Here is a 13563-nt window from a genome sequence, read left to right on the forward strand (position 1 = left end):
CAATGTTGCATGAAATAACTAAATCTAAAATGTGATGAAATATCTACATGATCAATACTGTATTTTTAAGCAGCCTTACAAAAATTCTGTAGAAGGAACTTTTTTTTTTTACTGGTTTTACATAGATGTTATATCTCTACTGATTAAATTTAATCACATCTATTTTTCAACTTTATATTAACATGCATACATCCTATATTCTCTACAAATAAAAAGGTCTTGTAAATTTCCAGAGGGACTGATTCACCTCTGTAACTCTATATGACAAAGAAAAGTGCTTTGAATTAGGAGGTATCAATGGATATTTATGAAAAAGTGAATACATTAAATAAAATGAATTTTTCTCTAGTAATTTCTAGTAATGAGATAAGGGAGGACTTCTACTGAATTACCTCATGTGCCAAACAGTGTCACGAAAAGCACTAGATGATAAAACTGCAACTGAATAAATATTTTTCAGCTTGACTTTCTCTAAAACTCTTGACTTGTTAAAAAAAAAAAAGCTCATGTTATTTTATCAAAGATACATTCAAAATTGTTAGCATGCTAAAATTCTTAGCAAGGCATTCAATGTCCGTTTAAATTCTAGTCTCATATTCTTCTATTTGCCCCTGCAAATAACTGACTCAAAAATCACTAAACTGATTCTATCCACTGAATTCCTCACTACTTCTTTCACATAATTTGTGGCCTTGTTTTCCTCTCTTCATCTCTGCTTTGTGAACAACTAGTCATCCTTCAAGTTGCAGTAATATAAGTATCTTTTCCCAAATATGCCAGGAAGAATCACTGTTCGATATGACACTTTATTCCCATTTGTGTTATAACCCTGATTACACTGCAAAGCAACATACATGTTTCTGTAAGTGTCTACAACTTGACTGAGAATTTTTGATGGTATCAGTGCCCTTTTACCATGGTGAATTTCCAGTGTCTAATCCATAATCTGGATTCTCAATAAATATTTGTTTTAAATGAATGAATTAAAAATATACATTTGAAGCAGTAAATAAAACATGAAAATAATAACTTCACAGGAATGTAATGCTTTATCTTTGAAAACCACGTATACTTTGATACCTTTTAGTTTATTCAAGCAGCAGTCCTAAAAGGTAAGGAGACATTTATGTCATGTGAAGGGTAAGCATTTGTAGAATAAAGAAAATGAAGCTGGAGGAGTGCCAAGATGGCAGAGTAAAAGGATGTACAGCTCACGCCAGCCCATGAATACACCAAAAATAGCATCTAAAGACCCATCCATTCATGCAGAACACCTACTGGACTTCGGCAGAATATCTCTTACTTTGAAATACAAGAAGACTCCTTACAAAAACAGGTAGAAAAAAAAAAAAAAGAAACTGGTGCGGGGCCTGTCCCACAGGGAAGAAGCGGTAAATGAGGACAAATACCTTCATGCTGCGATGCCCCATCTCCAGCAGGGAGGACAGCGGGAACAGAAAGGGAACTTTCGAAGCTCTGGGGAGAAAGGAACAACTGCTTGGTAGACAGAACTGGCAGAAACCAGCACACAGGGTTCCTGCGATCCCCAGGCTGAGATGCAAGTGGTGGGGGTGGGTTACAGTTGGGCCAGGACTAGCTGCTGGAGTTCGGTTATGACCCCAGGGAAAGAGGTGGAGCTGACTGCGTAAAGGCAGCCTCACGGGGCTGGAGTTGCAAGATATGGCTTGGATTGTGGACAGAAGAGAACAGCCTGGGACACCCACAAAAAAGCAACGTTGCTAGTGTGCATGGTGGGGAGGGGCATAACGCAGCCAGACCAGAGGCACTGCCCCCACTAGCCCAGAGGGATGGCACAGCACCAGTGTTGGCACGGCCTCGCAAGAAGAGAGGCAGGGCTCTGTCACAGCCATCACAATCACTGGTGTGAGGCTTCCAGGGAGAGGCAGGGCTGAAACCTGAATCCAGACCCAGTGGCCCTGCAACTTCATAGGTAGTGCTTAGATTTGTTTATAGCTCCAGGCAGAGGAGGCAAATATGCTCCACTAGTGCCTTTCTGGGCCTGTACCTCTAAGACAAACGAGTTCTGATGCACGATGGGGGAGGGTTTAGCATTTACAATGGGCCTGTGTACCATATGTGGGCACTGGGCTGAAGTCTGCACTGAACCTGTAGCACACCACAGATCCAGATGCATGAATGCACCCTTGTTACGGCAGGTCCTAGTGCCTGACATCGGTGGGTCTGCACTGGTGGCTCTGTGGGCACACAACTCGGGTGGACACGGGAGCTGGTTGCTCACATTACTACAGCAGAGGTGGAGACAAGGGCAGTATCAACAAGGAGAACTTTGTAAGCCTGCATAACAAGTGACAGACAGCACCACAGAGGGCATTTCCTGCAGAGGGACATCTCCAGCAGAGAAATACTTGGCAGCTCTTCTTCCAGCTGAAACATTCATACTAAAGACAATGCTCATGACATAAATACAAGACATGCACCGTCTACACAGGAAATCTCCTACTTAAAAAAAAACAGCCCTTCAAGACAAGTAGATAACTGATAATCCTAAATCCATAGAGCCAGAGAAATACAAGTAAAATGAGGAAGCAGAGGAACCACTCCCAATTAAAAGAAGAGAAGTTACCTGAAAGAACCATCAACGAAATAGACCTCAATAGTCTACTAGATCATGACTTCAAAAATGAGGTGTAAAGGCACTGAAGGAAATAAGAGAAACTCTAGACAAACATACAGAATATTATAAAAAGGAAATAGACACTATAAAATGGAGCCAATTAAATTCAGAAAACTCAATGGCTGAGGTAAGAGCTGAGCTAAAGTCATGCAGAGGAATGAATAAGTGACTTAGAAGACAGGATAACAGAAATCACACAATCAGAACAGTAGACAGAAAAGCAAGTGAAAACCAACGAAAGCAATATAAGGGACCTATGGGATAATACAAAGTGTACCAATCTATGTATAATAGGGGTCCTTGAAAGAGAAGAAACAGAAAAGGGGATTGAAAAGGTATTTGAAGAAATCATGATTGAAAACTTCCTAAATCTAAAGAAGGAAATAGATATCCAGAGAAATGCAAATCAAAACTACAATGAGGTATCACCTCATACCAGTTAGAATGGCCATCATTCAAAAATCCACAAATGACAAGTGCTGGAGAGGCTGTGGAGAAAAGGGAACCCTCCTACACTGCTGGTGGGAATGCAGTTTGGTGCAGCCACTGTGGAAAACAGTATGGAGATTCCTCAAAACACTAGGAATAGACTTACCGTATGACCCAGGAATCCCGCTCCTGGGCATATATCCAGAAGGAACCCTACTTCAGGATGACACCTGCACCCCAATGTTCATAGCAGCACTATTTACAATAGCCAAGACATGGAAACAGCCTAGATGTCCATCGACAGATGACTGGATAAAGAAGAGGTGGTATATTTATACAATGGAATACTACTCAGCCATAAAAACCAACAACATAATGCCAGTTGCAGCAACATGGGTGTTCCTGGAGAATGTCATTCTAAGTGAAGCAAGCCAGAAAGAGAAAGAAAAATACCATATGAGATCGCTCATATGTGGAATCTGAAAAAAAACAAACAAAGCATAAATACAAAACAGAAATAGAGTCACAGACATAGAATATAAACTTGTGGTTGCCAAGGGGGTTGGGGGTGGGAAGGGATAGACTGGGATTTCAAAATGTAGAATAGATAAACAAGATTATACTGTATAGCACAGGGAAATATATACAAGATCTTATGGTAGCTCACAGAGAAAAAAATGTGACAATGAATATATACATGTTCATGTATAACTGAAAAATTGTGCTGAACACTGGGATTTGACACAACATTGTAAAATGATTACAAATCAATAAAAAAAAGTTAAAAAAAATAAAGAACGAAATAGATATTCTAGTACAGGAGGCACAGAGGGTCCCAAACAAGAACTGAAACAGACCTTCACCAAGACATATTATAATTAAGATGGCCAAAGTTAAAGAAATGATTCTAAAGGCAGAAGGAGAAAAACAGTTATTACAAGGAAACACCCATAAGGTTTTCAGCTGATTTCTCTACACAAACACCGCTGGCCAGAAGGTAGCAGCAAGATATATTCAAAGTCCTGAATGAGAAAAAGCTACAACCTAGGTACTCTATCCAGCAAGCCTATCCTGTAGAATAGAAGGGGAGATAAAGAATTTCACAAAAATACAAAAGCTAAAATAATATAGCAATACTAAACCTATCCTAAAAGAAATATTGAAAGGTCTACTTTAAATAGGAAAGAAGCTATAGAAAGGGGAGAACCATAATTGGAAATGTGATAACTACAATGAGTTGTAAGAAAAAAAAATGAAGATGTAAAAGAAGACATCAAAATCATGACAGATGGGAGAGGGGAGCAAGAAAATATACATTTTTTTCTTTTTTTTCATTCTTTTCAGAATGTGCTTGAGTTTATATGACAACCAGTTTAAAGCAAACAGATATATTAGAGGATTAACATACTTAAAAAACAGGGCAACCACAAATCAAAAGCAGGCAACAGAGCCACAAAACCCAAAAAGAATCCAAGCTAATACAAAAGAATAAAATAAGAGCCTACAATATGCTGCCTAAAGAGACCCACCTTAGGGTGAAGGACACAAATAGATTTAAAGTGAGAGGATGGAAAAAAGATATTTCATACAAATGGAAATGACAAGAAAGTGCGGTTACCAATGCTGATATCAGACAAAATAGACTTTAAAACAAAGGCCATAAAGAAAGATAAAAAAAGGACACTATATAATGATCAAAGGAGCCATACAAGATAAGGATATTACACTCATTAACATATATGTACTCAATATAGGAGCACCTAGATATATAAAACAAATACTACATAAAGGGAGAAATAGATGGAAACACAATAACAGTAGGGGACTTTAACACTCCATTAACAACATTGGACAGATCTTCCAGACAGAAAATCAATAAGGCACTGGAGATACTAAATGACACAATGGAACAGTTGGACTTGGTTGATATTTTTAGGACATTACATCCCCTGAAAACAGAATATACATTGTTTTTAAGTGTGCATGGAACATTCTCTAGGCTAGACCACATACTCAGGCACAAAAGAAGACTAAACAAATGTAAAAAGAAAAATTATTTCAAGTATCTTTTCTGACCACAATGGCATGAAGCTAGAAATCAATCAGAGAGAAACAAATGAGAAAAAAATGACTGCATGTAGATTAAAAAACATGTTACAAAAAACCAAGGGGTCAACGATGAAATCAAAGAAGAAATTAAAAAATACTTTGAGGCAAATGACAATGAAAACACAATCACACAACATTTATGGGATACAGCAAAAGCAACCCCAAGAGGGAAGTTCATAGTGATACAGGCCTTCCTCAAAAAAGATGAAAGATCACAAATAAATAGCCTAACCTATTACCTAAAATAATTAGAAAAAGAAGAGCAAACGAAAAGTCATCAGAAGGAAGGAAATAATAATGGTCAGGGAGAAAATAAATAAAATAGAGATTAAAAAGCAATAGAAAAAGCCCAATCAAATTAAGAGCTGATTTTTTGAAAAAGTAAACAAAATCGACAAACCTTTGGCCAGGCTCACCAAGAAGAGAAGCGAGAGGACACAAACAAAATAAGAAAGGAAAATGGAAAAATTACAACCAATACCATAGAAATACAAAAAACTGTAAGAGCTTAATATATTTGAACAACTATATGGAAACAAATTGGATGACCTAGAAGAAATGCACAAGTTTCTAGAAACATATAGTCTACCAAGACTGAATCAAGAAGGAATAAATCACTTGAACAGACTGATCATTAGAAGTGAAACAGAATCAGAAATAAAAAACCTCCCTGCAAAAAAAATGTCCAGGACCAGATGGCTTTCCCTAGGAAGTCTAATTTGAAAAGATACATGCACCCCAATGTTCACAGTAGCACTATACACAACAGGCAAGACATGGAAACAACCTAAATGTCCATCGACAGATGACTGGATAAAGAAGCTGTGGTATATTTATACACTGGAATACTACTCAGATATAATAAAGAATAAAATAATGTCACTCGAAGCAACATAGGTAGAGCTGGAGATCATCATTCTAAGTAAAGTAAGCCAGGAAGAGAAAGAAAAATACCATTATGATATCACTCATCTAAAAAAAGAAAAAAAAAAGAAAGCATTAATGAAATCATCTACAAAACAGAAAAAGACTCACAGACAGTAAACAATTTTATGGTTACCAGGGGAAACAGGATAGGAAGGGATAAATGGGGAGTTTGATATTTTCAAATATTAACTATTATATATAAAAATAGATAGAAAAGCAGATTTCTTCTGTATAGCATAGGGAACTATATTCAATATCTTATAGTAACCTATGATTAGAAAGAATATGAAAATGAGCATATGTATGTCTATGTATGACTGGGACATTATGCTCTACATCAGAAATGATACATTGTAACTGAGTATACTTCAATTAGAAAAAAAGAAAATAAAGCTAATTTTCTGCATTATTTTGTTCTTATTTCTTCACGATCCTATTTTCCGACACCTCTGCCAATTTCACGCTATGTGCCTTTATCTTGCTAAGTTCTTCCCATGACGGAACCTTACTTAATCTGGCAAGAACAACTATATCAAGTATACATGCTTTTTGTTTTCATTTTACTTCCTTGTTCCTCCAATTAACATCATCATCATCATCATCATCATCATCATTATCATCATCCTCCTCCTCCTCCAAGAAAAGATTCAAATGAATTAACTTTTCTAAACCCCTCCAAGGTAGTATGCTAGCCTGATTTTGGAAGCTCTATCTGGTATACAAGAATCAATTCTTTTCTGGAATTCACTCACTTTACCAAACCCATTCCTGTCCCTACACATAGCACAAAATCCTGTTTGAATTAATGAAATATAGCCATTTAGCATAAGCTAGTATTTAAAATATAAAATGGTCAGAAATTTGTATAATTTGTCCTTCTATGGTTAAAAGAATTAATGGCCTTTTGTTAATTTATACAATATATTCTTTGTACATATCTATTTTACTAGTTGAATAAAAATTATACAGTGAAACAATTTTTTGTTTTATTGTGATGAAAGTTTAAAACTAAATCTGACTTGCTTGAGTCTTTTAAATCCTCAAACATGTTTTTTAATAGTAGTATGATTATTCATAGAACAATATTGAAGTAATTAGAATTAAATATGGACGGATTAATTATCACATCAGGTGAACTCACCAATATTTATAAAAATATTTGAATGCTTCTCTTTTTAATGATTCAAAGAATCATTCTACCAGTGATTATACAGTGTTAGAATAGCTTCATTTTCCAACAATAATACCTTGATCAGAGCATAATATTCCTGCATAAAAAAGGGAAAATACATTTTGAAAAATTAAAACTTCTCACATAAAAAAATCCATCAATCTAATTCACTTTAGAAACACACTCCTCAGTCTGATACAAAGGTATTCTTAAAAAGGGAAGGTCTCAATTATATACTATTACATAACAAAGTATTTTAAAACGTAGCGGCTTAAACACTATTGTTTCTCACAATTTTCTGGATTACCTAGAATCAACTGGACAGTTACATACCACATGTTTTCAGCTCAAGCTACATTTATCTGTGAGCTGAGAAGGGTTTGGGATTCGTAAGATAACTTTTCTCACTTATCTAGCAACTCAGTTAAGGTAGCTGGAATGGATATTAGACAGCTGTCCTCTTTCTCCTTGTGTTTTCTCACCATCCAGTAGTTTTACCTGAGCTATGATACATGGCACTGGATCTCAATGGACAGAAATTGGAAGCTACAAGACTTTTTATAGAGTCTGGGTTTGGAAATGTCAGACTATAATTTTCATCACATTTCAATGGTCAAAAGGTCAAAGTAAGTCACAAGATCAGCCCACACTTTAAGGAAAAGCAAATACAACCTACCTCTTGATAGGGGGAGGGCAGAAATGTAAAAGTATGGGAATAATTGTTGGTGGCATCTTAGCAAACAGCCTATCGCAAGACAACCTCTGACCACAACAAGCCACATACCTCCCAGGTGCAAAATATATTAATTCCCATCCCTCATCCCTTCTAAAGTCATTCCTCACTATGGCATCATTTCAAAATCAAGGGTCTCATTAGCATATTATGTTTAGAAGTATATAAGGCCTCTCAAGGATGGATAATCTTTAATTCTATGAACTCAAATTATCTGCCCCTAGACACTGAACATACCATGGTAACACAGAACTAAAATAATAATCATCACAGTTTCTGTCATTCAAAAAAAAAGGCACACTAGCACACTGGACTGTTAAAAAGATATAAAACTATGCCAGGGATACATAACGAGTTCCACCTTCTTGCTCACAGAAGATGTCCCTTGATTAAGGTACAATTCTACTTTTATGGGAATAGTTCCTTAATCCATTGTTCTTAGTGGTTCTTGGCTCCACCCTTTAGGTCTTCTGTACTTTTCCATTAAATGTGACCTATGTTTGCAATTGAATAATCCCCTCAGTCTTCTTATTGCCAGTTGAAATTTGGTAGACAGGGTCTTCTTTTTACTTGAACTATCTCTATAACTTGTAGTCCAGGATGCTTTCGCAAATATGATTTTCTTAAAACATTTGTGGGGTTTCTGTGAAGCTTATTTGGAGTCATCTCATGCCACATTCATAATTCTTTCTTAGATGTACCTTTCTGTAGTGTGAAAGTATCAGGCTGCTGTGGGACAATATTTTAAAAAATTATTTATCTAGTGAAGGGGAACAAAGTTTAACTATTGTTGAGGTCTTTAGAAAAATTTTAACTGTACAGTTTGTACAAGCTGTACAATTTGATTAGACTACTGGCTTTACTATAATCTGTGCCATTTGGCATTTCTTACTTTTAAAATATTTTGCCAACTGGAGAGACTGTTTTGGGTCCAAATTAATTTTCCTCATTTAGCTTAACTTTATATTGTAATACTTGTGATACTTATCATATTCTACCACTAAAGCAAGCTGTTTGACTCTTTCAGCTTTCTGATCAGAAATTTCCTTAGCCAGATCCTCAAATTTATTAGGTTCATTTTCTTTCTTCCATATTATCTCAGGCGGCAGTGTTATTTAACTTATTTGCCAATACGTAATATAGGTTACTTATTTTCCAGCTTTCAATGAACCAATTTCCTAGCTGTTCTTCTAGTCTCTACTAACAGTCTCCTCATCAGTCTTCTGCCTCTAACTCACATTTGTTCTCAAAACCAGTGCATATGTTTTAGCTTGTTGTCCAAGTAGCATTCTATATTTAGATACTAATTTTTGTATCAGCTATCTATTGCAGCATAACAAAATCTTAACACATGATGGTTTGAAATTCAATAATTATTTCTAATAATTCTGTGAGTTGTCTTGGCTTCATTGTGTACTCTTCAACAACATGTGTGCTGGTGTCATTCTTGAAATTGTGTTGAACTAGGATCTTGGCTGAGGTGGAAACACCCAAGATGAATTCAGTCAAAGTCTTGGCAACTTTGTGGGGATTGCTGGAATAGCTGAAGGCCAGATAGGCTTCTTTCTCCCTTATGATTCCCTCAGTAGGTTATCCAGACTTCTTTACATGGTGACTGGTTTGTAAGAAAGCAAACACAAATGCGTATCGTCTCTCAAGACATAGGTAGAGACGGCATGGTATTAATTCTATCATATGTGATTGTTTACAGTAAGTCACAAAGCCATTCCAGATCCATGTGAAAAGGAAATAGACTACCTTTTCATGAGAGAAATGGCATATAGGTAGAGGAACAGGAAGAATTAGAAGGCCACTTTTGCATATGATCCACCAGACATCGTGTTTTATTCTATGTAACACAAAAGAACAATTGATTAGTTAGGATTTTGATACTGTGATTAGGGATATACTTATGCCATCTCGGATATGTTTAGCTATAAAACAGAAGCTAACTAGAATCCAATTTGCTGTGTCTCTCAAATAATCAGTATTTGTGACATTTCAACCTTTCTTGCAGAGACTAATAGAAAATAACAAGTTAATGTAAGAAGAATACAATTCACTGGTAACTTTCAAGAGATGCTCCAGATTTAGTTTACAGTTAGGATAGTCTCCTACATCTTTAACACATAAACTCATGTACACTATGAACTGCTATACTGACAGGTGACCCTGAAATCACTGTGTGGTTTTCAAAGAGAAATTCTATTAAAATCATTTTAATATAGGAGGTACATAAAAGTAGACACAGGCATTTTAGAACACTTAAAAAAAAACAAAATGTAAAACAATGGGCTTTTTGCTTAATTGTCAGTTAAGCAGAGCATTTCAACAAAAAGACTACCTATTTCTTAGGCATTCTAGTTAACCTGGGTTTTAATACATTCTGTGAACTCTCAGTTTTAAAATTAGTTCTATTCAAAGTGTTTTATGTATTCTGGAATCTCAAATATGAACTGGAGAAACAATAAACTAAAAGATTTAAAAAGCATATTTTTAAAACTCAGAAGGACGAGTTAGATACAATCATAATTGAATCCAAATGAAGGCAAATTAAATTGATCAGAGTAGAGGAACAATTCTCATAAGTAGAAAAGAAGCCTTTATTCAGGATACAACACTAAATGAAAAAATTATATTCAAAACCTTGAATATAAGCAATATTTCTTCATCAAATTTAAACTAGCTTACAATAACTACTTTCTCTTGATACTTACTCAAAGATTTAAAAAACACTAAACTCCGGAGTTTTAAAGAAATTAATCTCTTCCTCTTTTAATTCTTCATACTGATATTTAAACATTGAGAGAAGAAATGGGTAAATCATGGGATTTATATTTTTGTTTTAGAACAACACAAAGTAATAAATTAAATAAAGGAAACATGGCAACACAATAAAGAATATTTTTATATTTGGTATTCCACTTAAAAATTGTAATTGTTATAATATTGTGGGTGAAAATGAGTAGGAAACAAAATAATACTAACAGAAATAATAAATTAATGTACAGATACAGCAAATATGTATCATGACTGAAAATAATAATCTGTGTTCAAAAATTTCAATCGCATGTCAGCTATTTATAACTTGGAATACATTTCTCCGACGTATAGCATACAGAACCAATACTATAATTGAAGGTAATTTCTTCAGATAATGCAGTATTTAAAACAAGTCCTCTACCAGATTTGCTGTCTGCTCCTAGGTTTTGAGGAAATTTTTACTGTCTCCATGATATTAGGATCAGATTAAAAATATTTATTTTGTGAAAGGAATCTTACTTTTCAGAAGTCTCTCCATACAATTTTCCTCTCTGCATACAATATCCTAACATCTCATTTTCCAACGATGTATTTTTTATTAAATATAATTTTATTAAATATCTTAAAATCTTTCAGTCCATTATTTTTCCTTCTGCTTTGCCTAATCTGTTATTTAATCCATTCATTTTAGTGAGATATATAGACAGAAACTGATATAGATATGTACATATTTATTTATAGTTATTTATACATGTTCATTTATAGAAATATCTTTATAGAAATATATTCCTTTTATATATGCCATACATTTACTTATAAAAGTTCTCTTTGCTTTTAATTTTATCATTTGAGTGAAACATACACCTGTTTTTACAGAAGCTCTACTTGGAGCACTAGTCAGGAGGAGCCATGTAGGGGTGATGGAAATGTTCTATATCTTAACAGTGGTGATGGTTACGGTGTTTACACATTGAATTGTACACCTAAAATCAATGAATTCTATTGTATGCAAATTATTCCCCAATAAAAGCAAATCTAAATTATAACTGGAATTAATTTCACCATTGTAAATTTTATTTTGAACTAATTATATCTAACATTAATACTCATTACTAACCAAAAAGAAATCTAATAGTAGTTATTTCTTCAGTTCTACTAGGAGAATTGTGAATATTTTCATCAGATAATCCAGGATTGTTCTCTTATACTGTTAACCCAATTACTCTGTGTACTTGTCATCATTTTCTGTACCAAATTTTAGTTATTTACAGCAATGGTGAAATGAAATTCAAACAGCTGATTTAAAACAAGTCAAAATACTTCCTTAATTTAGCTGATATTTTCAACCATTCAAGCACTTTTCATATCTTTCCTCAATGTTCCTAAAATATATACAGATTTTCTCTGGTTCCACTACATTGAATAAAGGATAGTTGATTAAATAGTTATAAGGAACTAAAGCATACCTTTTTTACTCAAAGAATATAACAACCATGGTTAAAACAGGAAACATCAGAATTGTCATTAGAATACTCAAGGACAGACTGGTTGAACTTGATGGTACTGTGGGGGGGGGGAACTTCTAACTTTGCTCTCTTAGAGTTCTTTTGGCTGGGCCTGAGAATTAAATTAACATAAGACATAGCAACAGAAACAAAGCTTTCAAGTTTATGTAATAAAAATTCTATATGGTATGAGAGCTTTCATAGGGAATGAAGACTCAAAGAAATAGTGAAATCCACTTGCTATTAGATTGAACAAAGGCAATTGTGGATAAGTGATTAAACCACGTGTGGAGGCTGGAGGAAGATAAGAATTATTTTAACAAGATCTGTTTGTAAAGAATTCTCTAAGTCTCAACTTCTCATCCTTGATCATAATAATGTTACTTTCTTTCTGGTATAGGGAGAATATCTTTTATCTGGGAATATTATCTCCTCCTCTAAAAAAAAGGAAGGTCAGGGTTTTTCTTGTATTTGCTGATTTTCAAGTGCCTTTGACTCAAAAGAGTGGCATATTTTGGGGTGGCATGTTTGCAATTCCTTCAGTATTTAAAATCCCTGTTTCAAACATTGACATTCTATTAATATAATTGGCCTAGATTTGTGCCATCTGCCAATTTGATTAGCATGCTATATAACTGGATTTGCATCATCAATAAAATATAGAAAAGAATAAAGCATCCATTTGTCTCACTAACTTCTTCCTTTATCAAGGCTTAAATCAATATATTAATCATGACTGTTTGGAAAAATTTAAGTATTTCTTCATCTGTCAGTGTGATAGCTCACGTTATTATTACTCGTTATAATGACCACTATTCTCACACATAATTATATGTTCAATAATCCAGTCAGAATTTTGGCTGGATAGTATCACAAACTGTATATAGCAACTGTTATACAGTTAATTGTGAAAGCTCTAGAATCAGACAGTTATGTGCTGAATCCTGTCTGTCATTTGTAAGAGATGTAGAGCAAAGTTTTTAACTTTTCTAAATATTTTATCTGAAAAAAGCTGGAACGTCTTTTTGTCTATCTCTGCCGACCTCTATGAATTTCCCATCAGTGGTTAGTGTTTTTTGGTTACAAGTAAATGAGAGCTTTATTATTACATTCTTAGCAATTTATAATTATAGGAATTGATCTTTGTAGGAATGATCTTATTTTTCATTTAACAAATCAAGTTCTTTTTCTGATCTGATTTTTTATAGAAGCATTCGCCTTCTTCATTGACTCTTTAAATATTGTCAGCAGTGTTTCTCTCTGTATTCTG

The sequence above is a fragment of the Vicugna pacos genome, chromosome X (assembly GCF_048564905.1).
Source record: "Vicugna pacos chromosome X, VicPac4, whole genome shotgun sequence".
Classification (NCBI taxonomy): Eukaryota; Metazoa; Chordata; class Mammalia; order Artiodactyla; family Camelidae; genus Vicugna; species Vicugna pacos.